This window comes from Callorhinus ursinus, unplaced genomic scaffold, assembly GCF_003265705.2.
Source record: "Callorhinus ursinus isolate GAN/ISIS: 27379988/994484 unplaced genomic scaffold, GSC_fseal_2.0 scaffold50, whole genome shotgun sequence".
Lineage (NCBI taxonomy): Eukaryota > Metazoa > Chordata > Mammalia > Carnivora > Otariidae > Callorhinus > Callorhinus ursinus.
The window spans coordinates 2,829,604-2,849,107 of NW_027397112.1; positions in this window are offsets into that span (position 1 = coordinate 2,829,604).

The window sequence follows — 19,504 nt, forward strand, 5'->3', positions numbered from 1 at the left end:
CTTTTGCTCACCTACCCTTCTGGTTAAATTATTTGATATCAGACACCACTGACATCCCTCCTTTTTCTTTGAAACAGGAAACAACGCCAAGAATACATTAATCTAAACCCACACACTTCTAAATCTCAAAGAACAGAGAGCAAAGGAAGCTGGAGAGAGGCCAGAAGTGACCAACTTTATTCCCTCCTTCTGTATTGTACCCCCCTATGTCTAATCTTCCCTACCCTACTAGGTGGCTTAGGAATTTTATCCATTCTTCAGACTGGAAAAGGAAATAGGGGCTGGAACTAGGTGTGTACAAATTGTTGAAAAGGCTTTCTGTGGATTTTTGAAGATGGAGCTAGGGTATCATTGGTAGAGACCCGCCAGAGCCTCTACTTTGAAAACGAAGGTTCACACTCATTCTCTGGCATCAGTCCTATCAGCAGAATCACTAAAGCCAAGACCAAGAAATAAATAAGTAATCTCTCTGCGCAGGGAGGCTAGTAAACAAGGCAAACACTGAGTTCTGCCAAGAGGAGGAAGCCCATAAGCCAGGCAACTGCTGAACATGTTGCCAAAAAGAAGAGGCTTCCACATGAATGACTAAAGCTTTCAAAAAAGTAAACCAGATTCAAGAGCAGTCAATCTCCTGCAGCATGTCGGGGGCAGGGAAATTGGCCTCCAAGCACTGCCGTGTTAGATCCGTTGTTCTGTTAGATCCGTTGTTCATTTACATCAGATTCCTGGAGGACCTTGTACATTTCTCAGATAACCAGACCCGATCTCAGACACCCTATCCGAATCTCTGATACTGGCCTGCAGATTTGTGATTTCATAAGCTGCCCCAGTGATTCCCATACGAGCTTAAGGTGGAACCACCTCTTTCTGGCTCACATATCTTCTGCCGTTACTAAATGTGGACCTCAGGCCAGTTTCTTAAATTCTGAATCCGATTCTCTCATCTCTAAAATAGAGATAATAATAACACCTTATCAGCGGTCTGTCGTGAGAATTGAATAAAATAGTGCAGGTAAGGGGCCAAGCTGCAGGACCCTCACCCAGTAAGCACTCAGGAAATGTCTGTGCTTGCTATTACTCCTGCAGGAGAGGCTCACTGCCTAATGGATGGTGGCACATACAAAATGCCCCTCAACCCTTGAATCAGAAATTCTATAGTATTCATTCTCATAGTAAATCTCGATTGCTGTATCAGCCACTTCCGGAAAGAGATAAAGATGACGTCTTGTTAATATTAAATTTATTTGTGGAAATACTCTTAGAGTGTTTGATCCTCAGGAAGTTATCATCCCCAATGATTTTATGAGTGTACTGAGAGTAAATTTTAGGGGCCGCGCAAGAGAAAAGCAAATACGAATGCTTCTCTGCTGTTCTGAGATCAAAGAGCCTGAGTGACGTGACCACGTCCCTACAGAAAATGTCAAATACCACCCTGCTGATAAGGCTGAGCGCGTCCCTTAATGCCTGCTCCGGCTCTCGGCGGGCGAGGAATATGTTGAAGTGTTTAAGAATTATTTTATGACTCTAATAGTCGTCGTTTCTTTAGTGACTCAGGTCTACACCTGTAACACTCAGGTTTTTGGGGTGTTTTTCATTTATTTATTTATTTATTTATTTATTTATTTATTTAAATCAAGGAACCTTATTTTCCTTGGAGGCTCCTAAATAAGAGATTGAAATAATAAAAATGGAGAAACTCTGTAAAGAAGGCTTCTGTTGGCACTATTGAACTCTGCGCCCCCTCAGCTATTAAAACAGACACTCTGCTGAGTTCCCCAAAACCGGAAATCCCAGCTTACAGTAGGCACTTACTCGGTGATCAAGGGGGCGCCTGTACCTTTGTGCCCACGCGCACATGCAGTGACCACCCCCGCACCCCATACCCAGTGATCCCTTCCCTATGGTCTTCCATCAGTCTGTTCGTTAGGATTTGGAAATGGAACTGTGGAGAGCTCCATCGTTTAGAAATAATTAGTACATTTACTCGTAATTTCTAAATCACACCAGCTGCAAGAGGGTGGAGCATTTTGCTTCCTGTAAGAGTTTTAACAAAGCAACTTACTGCCATCCTTTGATAAGAGAATGCTTTACAGGACTTAGAACCTGGTCAGATCCCAATAGCACAGATTCCAGCTCTGAAAAGGTTTTACAAAATAGTTGAACTGTGCACTATTCCTCCCCCCAAAAAGTGTCTTATGTTTTCCCAGTGACTATGAATGTTTTCTTTATTTTTTTATTTTTCTCTGTCAGTTTGATTAAAATTAAGTTCCATTGCAAACATATAAGAATTCAAAGTAAGAAGAGGCTTGTTAAATGTGTATCTTTGAATATCATGATGCAGGCCTCAAAAACAATATTAAAATTTCACTGTCACACTTACGTCCATGTGATTTACATAACTTCCCTTTTACTATTAATTATCGGGGAAAAATTGTCTCATCGTGTGTAGGGACATATGTTGACACTTATTAATTTAAACACCTACCATAATATTTAAATATATAATTTATCGGGAAAAATTCTAAACAACTATATTAAAACATGGGATTTTCTCAAAGGAAAATGAATAAAAAGTATTCATCACCCTGTCTCCAGAAATCATCTAAAGTAATGGTACCCAATAGATCCATAATGAAAGCCACATATGTAATGTTAAATGTTCTGGTAGGTAGCCAAATTTTTTAAAGGTAAAAAAGAACAGGCAAAATTAACTTTTTATTTTTTATTTTATTATTATTTTTTTAAGATTTTATTTATTTGACAGAGAAAGACACAGCGAGAGAGGGAACACAAGCAGGGAGAGTGGGAGAGGGAGAAGCAGGCTTCCCTCTGAGCAGGGAGCCCGATGCAGGGCTCGATCCCAGGACCCTGGAATCATGACCTGAGCCAAAGGCAGACGCTTAACTACTGAGCCACCCAGGCACCCCCATAATTAACTTTTAATGTTTCATTTAATCCAACATGTTCAAAATATCATTTAAACATGTAATCAATATTTTAAAAAATCTTATTATATCTTCAAAATCTGGGGTGTCATCCCTACAGACAGAAGGTCTCACTTTTACAAGCCACATTTCAAGTGCTCAGTAACCACACTTGGGATAATGGCTACTCTACTTAGTAGTGGAAATTTAAAGAATTTTTTTTTAAAGGAAAAAATAAGAAAGCCAGAGAGAGCCAAAATGATGACAAGACGTAAATTATATATATAGAGAGAGGACATTGATCATTTATGGCCTTATTCTTAAGTCTCAAAGAATAAAACACGGAGAATAAACTCATTTATGATTATTAGAACACCAGTCTATGTATGAAATACAGCTCTGCTTCAATTGCATGGAACTGAAAAGGTCCACAGGATGCAGGATTTTCAGTACTAAAACCAGGGCAGTCCTGGCCAAACTGGGATGGTTGGTCACTCTAGCTCAGGATAAAGAGACGCAAGAAGTCCAGCTTGATGGTGATAAAATGTTCATGTTGCAAGACTAATAGAAAATGTAATTAAACGATTAGATGGGGCAAGGTTTTGGTGGGTCTTGAAACACAAGTAGGGGGATGTGAAAAACAACATGAGAGACTAATTGTGAACAGAATTAACAAATGTGAAAAAACACTGGCCGATGAGTCAAAAGAATTGGGTTTTAGTTCTGCTCTACCACCAACTCTGATCCTTTCACCACCTTCGTCTCTAAGGGGCCCAGTCATCTCACTCGTGAATGAGAAAGCTGTAGCAGATGACCTCTCCAGCCTTGTGTGGCTGGCCTCTGTTGTGATTCTGTTGGAGATAAGAAATCACAGAAGGCTTTTGACCATACTGGTGGTCCAAGATGAGTCTGAAAGGTATATATGCAGTTCAGAAGGTTTCTCTATCATCTTGGAAACATTTTCTTACTCTCTCCAGTACCATTACTTGAAAGTCTTCTAGGGACACAAATTGATAATGTATACTTTCATTGCTTCCATTAAGAGTGGGATAAATCTGTAGGCAGTGGGTTTCTGAGTTATCTGGGGATAATGTCCAAAATCCAGTTGAGTTGGGGTTACTTTTTCATCACTTCCAAAACATCAAAGGTGTCAAGATACAACTATTTCCAAGAATTCAGAAGGAAGATGACAGACTACACCCATGAGCACCTTCCTGAATACATACTTTCATGAGTTACTGCCTCACTAACAGAGCCCCAAGCTAGAATTTTCAGTGTTGCTTTCAAAAGGTGGTTTTGACATCAGAAACTAGGAAGAGAAAAGGAACAACCAAGAAAGGGAAAATGAGTGCGAAAGCTATAAGACACACTCCCTAGAGCCAAATGACTCAGGCTTTATCCTGTCTGAATTCACTTCCTTTCTATTTATGGCTTAACCATGAAACTTTTAGCTAGTATCTCCTACGTAAAAAGCTTATCTATTGGCTTCCTAGATCCCGTTGGCAGAAACTCAACTCTAAACTTAGTGTTTATAACCAACAAACATTTAATGCTAGACTTTAGCTTCTTGCCAGAATATAAGTATCGTTATAAATCTTCATGGAAGGAAGAAAAAAAAAATGAGTACTTTGGAAATTCATTCAATGAGAGTATGCATGCAAAAGAATGATAGATCATATTCTACCTGTTTAAACGAAAAGGAAGAAACACCTTAATTACACTAATGGCTTACTTTCTTTTTTTTCATATAACTACTAGTCTAAAGTTTTTCTTTGCTGCTAATTTTGTATGAAACATATTCGTGCTAAATATTCCCTTACTATACACCTAGAGATGTTTATTTACACAGATGCAGGGTATTTGAATCTAGGGGGAGAGGGTCACTGAAGCCAGAACTCAAGGCCAACCCCTCTCCAACAGTAATTTGTGGGTTTTCCTACATTTAGTGGTTACAAAGGAGCCTTAGACTCTGTTGGTCATGACCAATACTGCACCATTATTTTATATGAAATTTTAGAAAAAAGAATCCTTACTCAGAAGCCATTAAATATTTTAATTCACTTTAGGTGAGTATAGGGGTGGTGGTAAGGAAGGGGTGGAGGTAATCTGGGTGGTGTCACATAAATGAGACCAAATTCCCACAGAAGGGAACTGCGTGTCCAGTTTCTTTATCTAAGCCATGAAAACAAACTTGTGTCTGGGTGTAAAATAAAGTAAGTTCATAATGAAATAAATTAGACAATGAGCCGAATTTAGAATTGATTTCCTTTTTTGTTTTGTTACATGAAGACCTCTATGTAAACATATTTAAACAAAATCAAGATATCTGCTTGTATGCACAACGTATAATTTATATAATGAAATCTATGTGAGTTTCTGCAAACAAAAATGTTCATGCAGATGATGTTCATATTGAGAATCATAAAAAAAAGGTGAGCTGGGAAATGTGGATTTTCAGGATGTGTGAAAGTATGATTTGAAAGGTAGCCTAGCAATTAGATCTTCCGTGCATTAGTTTCTGTCTCCTCCACCACTAGCCGAATATCCTAAGAAAATAAGGTAAGACGTAAAAAAAAAAAAAAAAAAAAAAAAAAAAAATCTTAAAATGATGTTAATGTTCTGATTAAAAAGAAACAAGGGGAAAAAGACCAAGGAAATAAATCTGATTAGGCAAACAACTCTTACATATATGTGGGGAAAGAAAATACCATTTCATTGGGATGGTAGCTTGATCGAGGACCTGATTTGATCATTAAGTTTATATCCTCCTCTTAAAAATTTAGCCCTAGAGCAGTTTTTAATGAATATGTGGATGGAAAAATAATAATATGTTTTATTTCAGATGCAAGCTAAAATATCCGTGGGTTTTTAGGTGTTTTCCATAGAATCCCAGTGGAGAGAAAAAGTTTGAGAATCTATAGCATGAAGACGACAATGATTTATCAGAATTTTGATTTGAGGTTGATATAGTTGGTATAATATTTTAGCCGCTTTTCAAGAAATTGGGTGTTTCATTCCATGGCTCAAGCATTCAGAAGCCTGCACAGCTAATTTTATGGGTGAAATAAGCATATTCAGTTTCAGTTATTTGCTTTCAATGTACAGAAATAATTTTATTTCCAAGGTTCTGTCACTAACTCTTTCCCCTTAGCTAAGAAGTAAAAATAATATATTGTTATAATTGGCATTCAGTTGTAGCTTTTTTAGAGCTCATAATATTAATTTGATTTGACTAAAACACAAAACTTTCTCAACTGGAGATTCTGTTGGAGTTGTGGTAACAAAAAGATGAAGGAGTTAACAAACGTTCATATCTAAGATATACCAGGATGAAAAATTCTAAAATGTTTTAAAATATTTAAAACTAGAAATATTAAAAACTTACTCCTTACCCTCAAGTTAATCTCCTACACATAACTGCAGAATGGAGAGAAATCATGCTGGAAAGAAAAAAAGAAGAAATGAGATTAGGTATGTGGACAATTGCTTGGGGCCAAAGAGAGTATAAAAGTCCTAGTAAAATAGAAAAAGCATATCCCAACTATACCTGATGATGTTTAGCAAAATGCAAATGAGCCTGTAATTATGTATCTGTTTCTACATCTTCTTCCTACTTCTTAACCAATATTACCATGTTAGAATCTTTGTAGTCCTATAATGACGCGGGAGGTTCCATCTGACTTTCTACCTTGGAAAGGCTTTGGGATGTGACTTCCAACCCAGTTAATACCCTTCCCTGCCCCCTTGTGGTTGCCAAAGTTACAGACCAGGTTTGCCAGTGAAGGTCAATGCCATCAGCCCTTTATCACCTGGTACTTTCTTGGTAGCTGTCTTTGTTCCAGCTTTCCCATAAATTTTGGCACAGTCACTCCTTAATATCTTGTCAGTGTTGCTATGTGCTGACATGTTTCAGCAACAGAGCCAGTAGGGTACAGAAATAAGCCCACTCATATATGGAATCATTGATATATGACAAGATGACCTGACCAGTTACTTAGAAAAGAGAAATTAGCACTGAAAAGCACTGAACGACTGGTCTGCCCTTAGAAAATAATAAAACTCTCTCTCAGTTTTACACCATTTATAACAAGTAATGGCAGATGTCGTTTAAGATTTAAATGTAGATTTCTGTTCCTAGTAATAGGCTAAGTTGTTGAGACCAAATCTCTTGCTGAAAGCAGATATTGACTAAATAGATTTTATACTAGTAATACTAGTCACTTCATAGTATTTAATTCATTAGAAAAATGTAGCAATTCCAAATGTATGTGGACTAAAGGACATGGCTTTAAGATACAAACATGCAAACATACAAAATAAGCATAACTAAAAGAAAAATGAGCAAATTCATAATTAAAGTGGGGGGTTATTGCTTATCTGTCTGGTAATTGTCTTAATATTGGAAATATTTCAACTCTTCAGAATTGATCTTTAGATTTATGCAATCCCAATAAAAAAAATTTTTTTTTTCCTTTGGTAGACCTTGACAAGCACAATTTGAATTTACATGAAATTGCAACAGATCATAAATAGTTAAGAACTCTTAATGAAGGACAGGTGGGAGAACTTTCTCTTCCTAATATCAAACCTTATTTTAAAGCTATAGTAATTAAAGCAATGTGGAATTTACACAGAGCTAAACATATAGATCAATGCAAAAGTATTTGACAGCTCAACAATAGACCATATATGGGGCGCCTGGGTGGCTCAGTCATTAAGTGTCAGCCTTCAGCTCAGGGCATGATCCCAGGGTTCTGGGATCGAGCCCCGCATCGGGGTCCCTGCTCCGCAGGAAGCCTGCTTCTCCCTCTCCCACTCCCTCTGCTTGTGTTCCTGCTCTCGCTGTCTCTCTCTCTGTCAAATAAATAAATAAATAAATAATCTTTAAAAAAAAACAAACAATAGACCATACACACACACACACACACACACACACACTTCATGTACGACAGAGGTAGCATTGTACAAGGATAGAAAATACACATTTAAAGATGCTTTGTATTTTAATTTATTAATTATATCATTCTTATGTATTTTTTTATTTTTTAATTCCAGACTTTTAGGAATGTTGAAATATCAGTACTTTCCCAAATAGCCTTCAGTCAGATGCTCCAAATGTTAACATTTTTTAACACACACGCACACCCACACACTCACTCACTCCCCGAATAAATCACACACAAAGGGATAGGACTCCATTCATATGCGTTCAAAGACAGATTAAAGTAAACTCTATCACTTAAAGGTACACACATAGGCAATAAACCATGAAGAAAATGGAAATGATTTTAATGTAAGTCTGGATGGCAGTTTTCTCAAAGGACAAGATGGTCAGAGAGGGGAACCCAAGTCTCCTGAGGGGATGACGATGTCCTTTCTTTCTTTATTTGAGGGAAGGCAATGTTATATATATTTAATTAGAGGTGGTTCACATTACGATAAATATATCTTATTCATGTTTCCACATATAGTACATTTCAAAATAAAACAAAAAAAAAACATTTAAAAGAAGAAAAGTAGAACTTTAAAAACTGTAACCAGATTTATCAGTCCTTGAATAACCTGCTTTATCAACGATATCTTTTGTCAGTAAATATCACCCTTAAGATTTTATCACAGGAACCTTTCTGGTCTCAAGTTTTTTAGAGATAATTATTCGCTGATAGTAGTGGAGTGCCTATTTGCCATGTTATTTATCAAAGTTAAATAATTACTCATCTCTTGGCTAGACAGGTGTTGAAAAAATACATAAGACAGGCTTTGGCCTGGAGAAATAATCTTAACAGATAAACATAATATCAGTGACTTAATGAGAAACTACTTAAAGACATAAGGAACACCTGCTAAATCTTCACCAGGCCACTCCCCAACCTCCCAGTTCTGTACCCAAATTCTCTGCCCTCTTGGGACTCTGCAAGCGAACTATTAATGCTCCAATCCAACTCTTGCTCTTGTAGTATCAATTTTCTCTTTCAATAGCATTTTCATCATAATTCAAACATGTTGTTATTTCTTGCATCTTGGGAAAGATAACTGTTCTCCTATAGAGCAAAATTCCAGGAAACAATTCCTTGTATTCAATTTGTATCTTTCCATATTATTTTAAACTCACTCAGACTAGGTTTTTGCCCCCACTCCTCCCCTAAAACTTCTCTTGTCAAGATCTCCAGAGACTCAATGTCGCTAACATCCATTATCAATGGTTAGTCCTCAGCTCATGTGATCTGTCACCATGCCTTTGGCACCGTTGGTCACTCATCCTGGAAACACTTTCATTGCTTGGTTTCCATAATATCACTCAACACTTTTTTTTTTAACTTTTTTAATTAGCTGCTCATTATCAATCTTCTTTGGAACTTCTTTTAATTCCCCTCAACCTGGAAACACTGAATATGTCCCTCACCCCCCATGCCCAAACCATGGGTTTTCTTTTCTTTCTTTTTTTTCCTAACCCCCCTCAATCTCTTGGTGATTTCAGCAAGGAGCATGGTGTAAATACCACCCGTATGCCAAGGATCCCCACATTTACATTTCTAGCCCAGGCTGTTCCACTTAACCCCAGACAACTACTCAACACCTCCATTTGGATGTCTAACAGACAGAACTACTGGAATTTCCCCCAAAAGCTTCTTACCACCTTACCATCTCAGCCAAATCACAACTCCATCCTTCAGATGTCTTTATGTCATTGTAGATCCCTCCTTTTCTTTCACGCCCCATGTCCAGTCTGTCAGTTCATACTGTCGGCATTATCTACTCTCTCTATGTAAGGTCTGTAGTATTGTCTTAAATTATTGAAGTAGATTCCAAATTGCTCTTCTTACTTCTACTCATATTTCTTCAAAGTCTGATCTTAATCCTGCAAGTTGTAGGGTGTTTCTAAAACTTAAAACAGATCATGCTCCTCCTCTGCTCAAAACCTTTCAATAGCTTCCCATTCCATTCAGAGTAAAAGACAAAGTCTTGAATGGCCTACTAAGCACTCTGTGATGTAGTCAGTCTCCAGCCTTACCACCCACGTGGGCACTCCGGCAGAGCCAGACAGATCACAAACTCCATTGCTACTCACGGGATAGGCACGCTTCCACATCAGGACATTTGAGCTTCGTCCTCCCTGGCCTGAAACATTCTTCCCCCAGATTTCTGGGTGGTTCACTCTCTTGCCTCCTTTGTTTAAATACCACCTGTTCAGTGAGACCCCTTATTTAAAAATTGCAAGTCCCCACCCCCAGAACTCCCAGTCTCCCATACCTCGCTCTATTTTGCCAACATATAACACAAACCATCCTTTACTTATTCATTTTTAGTTTTTCTACACTTGGAAAAGTGTCTCCTTTTTGGTCACTAATGTTTCCCTAGCTCATAGAAGAACATTCTACATATAGCATATGCTCAATATATATTTGTTCAGTAAATTAATTGTATTGCTTCATATAAGCTGTAAGTGTTTTAAGAGTTTGGAGAAGAGGGAGACAAGTATTAGCCAGAGGAGTTAGAGTTTTGAACATACATAATTCCTGCTTGTATTTCATGTGCCATATGTGGTTGAGATCAAGCAGAAAGAAAAACACCTATATTGGATGGAGGTATGGAAAATAGAGTTGAGAAGAGAGACCTTCTCCCTTCAGAATAAAAGTCATGGTTTCTGCATGGTCCCTTGTCACCAGTTTGAGATATAAAATAAGGATCTGTTTTTTCTTTTTTCCTGTTTTCTTTCTTTCACTCTCTCTCTTTTCCCTCCCTCCCTCCTTTCCTTCTTTCCTCTCTTCCTTCCTCTCTTTCTTTTCTTTTTCTTCCTTCCTTCCTTCTTTCCCTCCCTCCTTCCTTCCTCTTTCTTTCTCTTTCTTTCTTTCTTTCTTTCTTTCTTTCTTTCTTTCTTTCTTTCTTTCTTTCTTTCTTTCTTTCTTCTTCCTTTCTTCCTTCCTTCCTTCCTTCCTTCCTTCCTTCCTTCCTTCCTTCCTTCCTTCCTTTCTTCCTTCCTTCCTTCCTTCCTCCCTTCCTTCCAAGGTTCCAATCTTCCATCAAACATTTCTTGAAGAATTATTTTCCTTCCTAAGGTCCTTTTCCCGTGATGAGTTGAAGACTATGAAATAGTTGTCTACTTAAACCTGGATTTTTTTCTTACTATTTGGTTAGACACATGGTTCTAGAATAATAACATGTACTTTCTTTCTTAGAACTACAAGTACTGATTAAGTTCTGACTAATGGGATATAAGAGAAATTGTGTGTGTAACTTCTAGGAGACATAATGAGGTCTAGGAAATGTCATTAAAGAATGGGAGCATGCCCTTTGGCCTCCTTTTTCATCCTCATGCAGTATGAAATGCAAAATGATGGCTGGGCTTGAGAAACATCTTGTATCACAAGCTGGTAGTCAGTCATGAAAAATGGCAGAACAACACAAGAGAAAAACCTAGGGTTCCCAATAATTAAGAAGCTGCCAACGCATCCCTGGGCTGTCCACCTGTACTTTCATGTGACCAAAATGAAGCCTCCATATTGTTTAAGCCACTAATAATTTGGTTGTCTGACATTTGCTTTCAAATTTAATCCTAAACATTATCGTTAAAAGGTCTCATTATATCTAAAGATGAAACTTCTTTTCTCAGACATCATATAAAAATATAAAACAACCAATAAGGCAGAGTTACCAAGCAAGCCACATGAAAACTGACCTTGGAGTTAGAGAAGAGTCCTAGAAACCCTCTGCCATGCCAGTCCTTAACCCTTTAATTTGTAGATCTTGGAGAGGTCAGAGTGACACTAGGAGTGTGGCCAGTCTGTTTACAACAGACATGAAGATTTCAAGGAACTTGGAGAAGGCTCTTTATCAACGAATATATGAGTGTTTCAATATTGTAGCAGCATAAGTGGTTCTGAATGTGAGGATCATCTCAATATCAGCTCCCTCTTTTTCTGATCTAAGAGTGAAGTGGGGAAGTATCCCCTTTGTTTTTTATCTATATGATTCAGTTGGAAGTAATTCTGCTCAGTATTCATGATTACAGGCAAAATTAATCAGAAAACCCCATTGCTATATCAGTCTCAGGTCAGTAAATATTATAAAACCTAAGGCATTTATTATCACCACTTTTTAAAGATTTGTTATTTTAGAGCAAGAAAGAGAGAGAGAAAAAGCATGAGGGGCAGGGAGAGAGAGTCTGAAGCAGACTCCACGCTGAGTGCAGAGCCCGATGTGGGGCTCAATCTTGCAACCCAGAGATCATGACCTGAGCCTAAGCCAAGAGTCGTACACTTAACTATGCCACCCAGGCACCCCTATTATCACTATTAAAGAAGCAGGATCTATGGCCATTTGGGTCTGGTTTTGTAGTGACGTGAGCTTGGGGCTGCTGGTGTCCTAAGTACAGCTTGAGAATGAAGCTAACACGGTAGAAAGTATGCCGTCAGTGCTGAGATTCTGGGTGCCCGTAACCTTCTGTGTCCTGAATTCAGCCATACCTGAAGTCATGAGCGATCGATAAACTTTTTATTATTACAAAATAATACTTTTCTTCTTTCCTCTTGGACTAGTCTGGGTTCATGTTCTGCTGTCTTGTAGCCAAGACTCCTATCCGATCTAATGAGAAAGAATTGCAGTCTGCATTTGCATCAGAAAAGAGCGTTCTCAATAAAGAATGGAATGAGCACAGGCACAGAAACAGGAGTATTTATTCTGGAAAAAAGGGAAATGTACATGGTAGCAGTTTGAAGAGTGAACTGAATCAGGGAACAGCATACATTAAAGGACCCCTGGAATATTTCAGTCAAGAATTGATGATGAGGCTATGAATTTAATAAATGGGAAGAAGCAGACAGTAGAACCACCCTGAAGTCAAAATGGATAATTGGGAAACAGCCTGAATAGTTCATCCAAGGTCATGGATCTCTTTATTGGAGATGGTGATTCCAGCTCCCCAGGTCTCTGCTCTGACCATTCAACCACAGCTCCCTCTGATGCAAAGGGACCCCTTATCAGAAGATAGGATGAGCTGCCTAAATTGCAGGACCCAGTGCAAAATGAAAATGTGAGCCTCTTGTTTAACAGGTATTATGAATGTCGAGACAGCAGAAGCAACATATTAAATCAAGCATGGGACACTTCCAAGGGCAGGGCCCCATGAACAACGCAAGCTGCCCAGCCATGACAAGCCTGCCTTGTCAGAAATGGAATTTGTAGGGGCACCTGGGTGGCTCAGTTGGTGAAGCGTCTGCCTTCGGCTCAGGTCATGATCCCAGGGTCCTGGGATCGAGCCCCGCATCGGGCTCCCTGCTCAGTGAGGAGTCCGCTTCTCCCTCTCCCTCTGACCCTGCCCCTCGTTCGTGCTCTCTCTCTCTCTCTCTCAAAATAAATAAATAAAATCTTTTAAAACATGGAATTTGTAGCTTTCTTCAGTTAATCTTTTCACATATGGGTAAGGTTGTGATTTGGAAAAAACCCAAAGGCTATTTCACTGGCATGCCTTTGTATCCTTTCGCTAATTCAGTTATGGGAGGGAGAGAGATTATTCAAAAAAACAAAACAAATAAAAACTTGGCCATGACGTATGATACAGTGATTCTTCATCTCATTCTACCTACACATTGCAGCTGACCATCTTCTGTTCAGTGTTAAAACCCTTCACGTGCAGCTCCTTGAATGGCCCAAATCTTCCATTTATGTTGCACGAGCCTGTTTAACATTTGGAATGCAGTTATTTATGAAGGTAATTTTTAAATAGATTTGAAATATATATCCTCCTTATCTTTTTGAGAAAGACAATCTAGTTTGATGTTCTCATCTTTTTAATGTAAAGCTTTTATTTAGCTAAACTTTTGAAACATTTTGGGAAGTTTTTTTCTAGAGATTAAAAATATTGAGATTTGCATAAGGCTTTTATATCTAGAATAAAAAAAGATCTCAGACACATTTTATGAAGATAGACCGAAGTCAGTTCTCTTTTCTATGCAATTCCATGTCTATGGAGGTAATTTGAGAATTATTTACCCTTTGTGAAAGGTCCAATTTGTGTTTTGTTGCCTTTGTGCCCATTCAACTACTCATAGTGAGGGGTTGGAAATGGAAGGTCTGGAACCAGAAGGTCTAAGTTTAGATCAAAATCTGTCACTCATAAGTGAATTGGGTATTCCACTTAGCCTCAGTGATCCTGTCTTTGAAAAGGGAATAATAATAATAGGAGCAACCTTATTAGGGCTTTGTGATGGTTATATGAATGAATGCATGTAGGACAGTGAAAATAGAGCATGGAAGCTCGTGAGCACTTAATGCGTGCAATGAATACTATCCACTCAGCAAATGTTGAGTCTTCCACAAACTTGGAAAGTGATGGGGCTCACAAGTGTAAATAAGACTGGCATGGCTCCTACCCAAGTACAAGTACAGTGCACTACTCTGATACTGTTTGATAAATGATTTGAAGTGAGGAGTACAACACACTATGGAGCACTTAGTAGGGCACTGGAACAAGGTGGGAAGTGTGTATTACCTAAAAGAAGTGGGTCAGAAAACAGGTTCAAGAAGAATATGCTATGCTTCTAGGGCACCTGGGTGGCTCAGTCGTTAAGCGTGTACCTTCAGCTCGGGTCATGATCCCAGCGTCCTGGGATCGAGCCCCGCATCGGGCTCCCTGCTCAGCAGGAAGCCTGCTTCTCCCTCTCCCGCTCCCCCTGCTTGTGTTCCCTCTCTCACTGTGTGTCTCTCTCTGTCAAATAAAAAAATAAAATCTTAAAAAAAAAGAAGAATATACTTCTAAATCAGAATGAATAAGTAGGAGTTGGCCAGAGAAAGGACAGAGATAAAAATCCCAAGGCGAAGAAGAGTCACAAGTAAGATAAAAAAGAACAGAGTGCCCCCAAAGCACTGGGAATTGTTCAGTAGGATATTGATAATTGTGGGCAGTGGCAATACGGTGAACTACAGAGGGAAGCAGGGGCCAAATCATAAAAGCATGCTAAGGGGTTTTATTTTTATCCTAAAGAAAATCTGCAGATGTATCTGAAAAATTTGACAGAATGATAGAAAATCCACTGACTAATTAGAAGATAGAAAGATAAAAAGAAGGAAATGAGAAAAAGAAAGATGACCAGGGAGACCCAGCATTGAAGAAGAGTTAGAGAAGAGGGGATTAAGAGAAAAAAGTCATCAACAGTGGAGACAGGAGCTTTATGCAGAATTTAAAAAACATGAGTTTCTAGATTAAAAGACATCACCTTGTGTTCGGTATTCTACTTAAAAAAAAAAAATAGATCCATGTCAAGGTGCCTTGTAAAAAAAATCTTAGGTCACCAATAATGAAGAAAATATCTTAAAAGCCTTTTGGGAAAAAAGAAACTCAAACAAACACAAGGCACATGCAAAGAAAAACCATGAATGAGATTACTGGGAGCTAGAATACAGCAGAAGTATGTCTTCAAAATTCTGGAAAAAATAATTCCAAAACTATAATTATAATCCTGGCCAAACCATCAGGAGGTGTAATAGTAGAATCGAGGTATTTTCAGACCTGCCAACACTCAAAAAAATTACCTGCCATACATCTTTTTCCAGGAAGCTCCTGGCGTCATACTCCAAGGCAGTAATCCATAAAAGAGGTATATGTAGGATTTATGAAATAGGGAAGACGTGAAGACAACTCCCAGGATGATGGTGAAGAGAAGTCTTAGGAAGACAGCTGGTATAGCAGACCCAAACAATGTCTTATGTGGTTTGAGGCAGCAGAAAGAAGACACCAAGAAATACACAGACGCGTGCACACGCACCCCCCCCCACAAACCGATAGACTATCTCGTGTTGGAATAGATTATTGGGGAAGTTGGACTATTTTTCTTTGAAAATCTTTGAAGCCAAATAAGTGATGGTTCTATAGACCAAAATGCAAAGAAAAACAAAACAGAAGCGACTTTTAACCATCAGGAGAGCATAAAAATGTACAAAAGAGTGAAATGTAATCTTAAAGTACTGGGTGGCTAAGCTATAAACAAAATATTCCCAGTCATAATAAGGTGTGTGCTGAATATTAATTTAACCAAAAAATTCTGGGAGCAGGACGGAGGGAGGAAAAGAGCCCACCCACGCCTGTGTGTGTTGAGGAATAAGACCTGGAGTTAATCTTCCATCAGCTCCGGAGGAAAGCAGAAATGTAATCTGTAAACTTTTTTAAAATTAAAAATAGATATATCAGCATTTTCTTGAGAAATATGAAGATCAATACCCTTAGAAACAGTGGCTTCATCTGTTGAAAAGGAATTAAAAGATGAGAACAAGAGGAACAAAGAAACAGCTGTTTTTTATTATGGAGTCTTCCAGCACTATTCAACTTTTTAAAACTTTTTATTGTGAATTATAACTTATATGCAGAAAACTGTATAAAACATATTCGGACAGTTTAACAATATAATAAAGGAAACATCTGTGTAACCACCCCCTAGGTCAAAAAATAGAACATTGCTGGCCCCTAGAACACCCCCCCCACCCATGTGCCCTCTCTCAGCAAAACCTCCTCCCAACCCCTAGAGGTTACACTATCCTGACTTTGGTGATAAGTTATTTTGCATTTATTTGGATTTTCATCACCTATGCGTGCATCCCTCAACAATGTAGTTCAGCTTTCCATGGCTTTGACTGGATTTTCAAGTATGTGGCTAGTTTACTGAAATGAAATTTAAATTTTTAAATGCAGTATTTTGCCCATACAGGTACAAACACTGGATTTATACACCCTCCACTATAAAGAATTATTGAGTATACTGGCTTTCCCACCCTGATACTTTCATAAGAAAAAAAGGTATTATTACTCATTTCTCCCAGACGCTTGTAAATATACCTTTACCTTGGAACTGGAATGCCTACAGATCTGTACAAGGAATACTTGTATTTCTATACCATTAAATGACCAACGTATGTTTTTAATATTGTGCATTAAAAGCTATATTAAAATGCAATTTAACAATTGTTTCAATGAGCCATACACGATTAACAGCAAAAGAAGATTCTAAGCCCAGAAGGAAGAATAATGGCAAGGACACGTCACTTTAAAAAAAAAAAAGGAAAAATTAACATTTACCCCCATACCACAAATCTGATATTTTGCAAGAGTGGTTTCCATCCAGGGTGAGTATCAGAGTTGACTGAGGTTTTAAAACAATCCCAGTAAAAACCATCCTCTTTGCCAGAGAGGGAGAGGGTAAAATAGAATCTCAGGGACTGGGGATGGCAACCAGCATTATTTTAACAAACAATGGGCATCCGTGATGATATCAACAAATTCCTCAGGGCATCTTGATCCTAATATACTCATTCCTTATTGTGATATACTATACCAGAGCACAACTGTTGTATTAATGAAGAGCAGATGCCCCCAACATCTCCCTCGACCCATGGTCTTCTTTTCCCATCTTGTCCAGATTTGCTGAATACCTTGCCCGTGGAACCTGAATGGTCACCATTTCAGACTTGGAATCTGCTCATTTTATTTCCAACTCTGGCCCTACTACCTGCACTGGGCGGTCACGGCCTAGTATTATCAGGTGAACTATCTCATTGCTACGACTTCTCCACCTAGTCAAAATGTATTCGTTGGAACTGATTCTGGGCTGTGGAACAAAATGTAACAGGACACAGTCCTGACATGAAGGGAGGCCAGAGAGGTAGACGCAGAGCCAGTGTGGCTGCATCAAGGCTGAGTCCTCTCCGTTGCCTGGGAGCAGCTTTGTCTGGGGGTCAGAGCAGGAGCCGGGAGCCATGACTCATGGAGCCTCTTCTGGACTCTTCTCTGAGTCACTTTATGACCTTGGACAAGTCCCTCTATCTTGCTGGGCCTCATGGCCCCCCATCTAGTGTTTCCAGTATCCCTGAGATTTCGTATGTTTGTATTTTTAAAGTGCTAAGACTCTTCAGGAGAGCCATTTCAGAAGAAATATTGGTTCTGGAGCTCAATGGGATTATCTGAGTCAGGCTTTGCAAATAGAGGTACTAAGTCCCCATTAACCTGTGTTTGTTTGCTAAGATTTTCTTTCCTTTTTCCATCTTGAGTTCAATCTAGTTTACTTTTGGCTGCCAGTGCTGCTTGTGGCTACTTGGTGACCTTTTTTATTTTTTAATTTTATTTTATTATGTTATGTTAGTCACAATACAATACATCATTGGTTTTTGATGTAGTGTTCCATGATTCATTGTTTTCGTATAACACCCAGTGCTCCATGCAGTACGCGCCCTCCTTAATACCCATCACCGGGCTAACCCATCCCCCCTCCCCTCTAGAACCCTGTCTGTTTCTCAGAGTCCATAGTCTCTCATGGTGCATCTCTCCCTCCGATTTCCCCCCCTTCATGTTCCCCTTCCTTCTCCTAATGTCCTCCATGCTGTTCCTTATGTTCCACAAATAAGTGAAACCATATGATAATTGACTTTCTCTGCTTGACTTATTTCACTTAGCATCATCCCCTCCAGTTCCATCCATGTCCATGCAAATGGTGGGTATTCATCCTTTCTGATTGCTGAGTAATATTCCATTGTCTATATGGACCACGTTTTCTTTATCCATTCGTCTGTTGAAGGGCATCTCGGCTCTTTCCACAGTTTGGCTATTGTGGACATTGCTGCTATGAACATTGGGGTGCCTATGGCCCTTCTTTTCACTACATCTGTGTCTTTGGGGTAAATACCCAGGAGTGCAATTGCTGGGTCATAGGGTAGCTCTATTTTTAAATGTCTAGGGAAACTCCACACTGTTTCCCAAAGTGGCTGTACCAACTTGCATTCCCACCAACAGCGTAAGAGGGTTCCCCTTTCTCCACAACCTCTCCAACATTTGTTGTTTCTTGCCTTGTCAATTTTTGCCATTCTAACTGGTGTAAGGTGGTATCTCAATGCGGTTTTGATTTGAATTTCCCTGATGGCTAATGATGATGAACATTTTTTCATGTGTCTGTTAGCCATTTGTATGTCTTCTTTAACCTTTACTTAAAGCCCAATGCTGATAAGTTGTACTGACCATCTGCTCAGAAACCTGTGACCCTCTCATTGTCTTTCAAATAAAGATCAAGCTGAGATTCCGGTCCTTCCCCAATTAGATTCCGATCCACCTTCCCTGTTTTATGTCCTCCATTCCCTTACGTATTTTATGATACAGATGAACCGGTCACCTGTTTTTCAAATAAGTGCTACCCCCTGGGGGCAAAGACCTCATTTTATTCGATTTCATAGTCTGGGATCAAATACAATGCCTTCTCCATTGTCACTGCTTAATAGATGTTGGGTAAATGCGTAAATGAATGAATGAGTGAATAAATGGATGGATTCTGTTTCCTCCACCCAAAATGTCTTTAAAATATAAACACTCTCCATGTTTTATGGCCTATCTCAAATGACATCCTCCACAAAGCCTTCCTTGACTCTCCCTGTGGGAAAGGGCTTTCCCTCCTTCTTTATACCATTCTATCTGCTCCAATGACATAATTCCATGTATTGAATTTACTTATATATATCATAGCCCTCATATCGCAGTCCCCCAAAGAGAAAGGACAAAATGTTTTTCAGTTTTATACTTTTACTCAGTCCCATTTTAAAAACTATGCTTT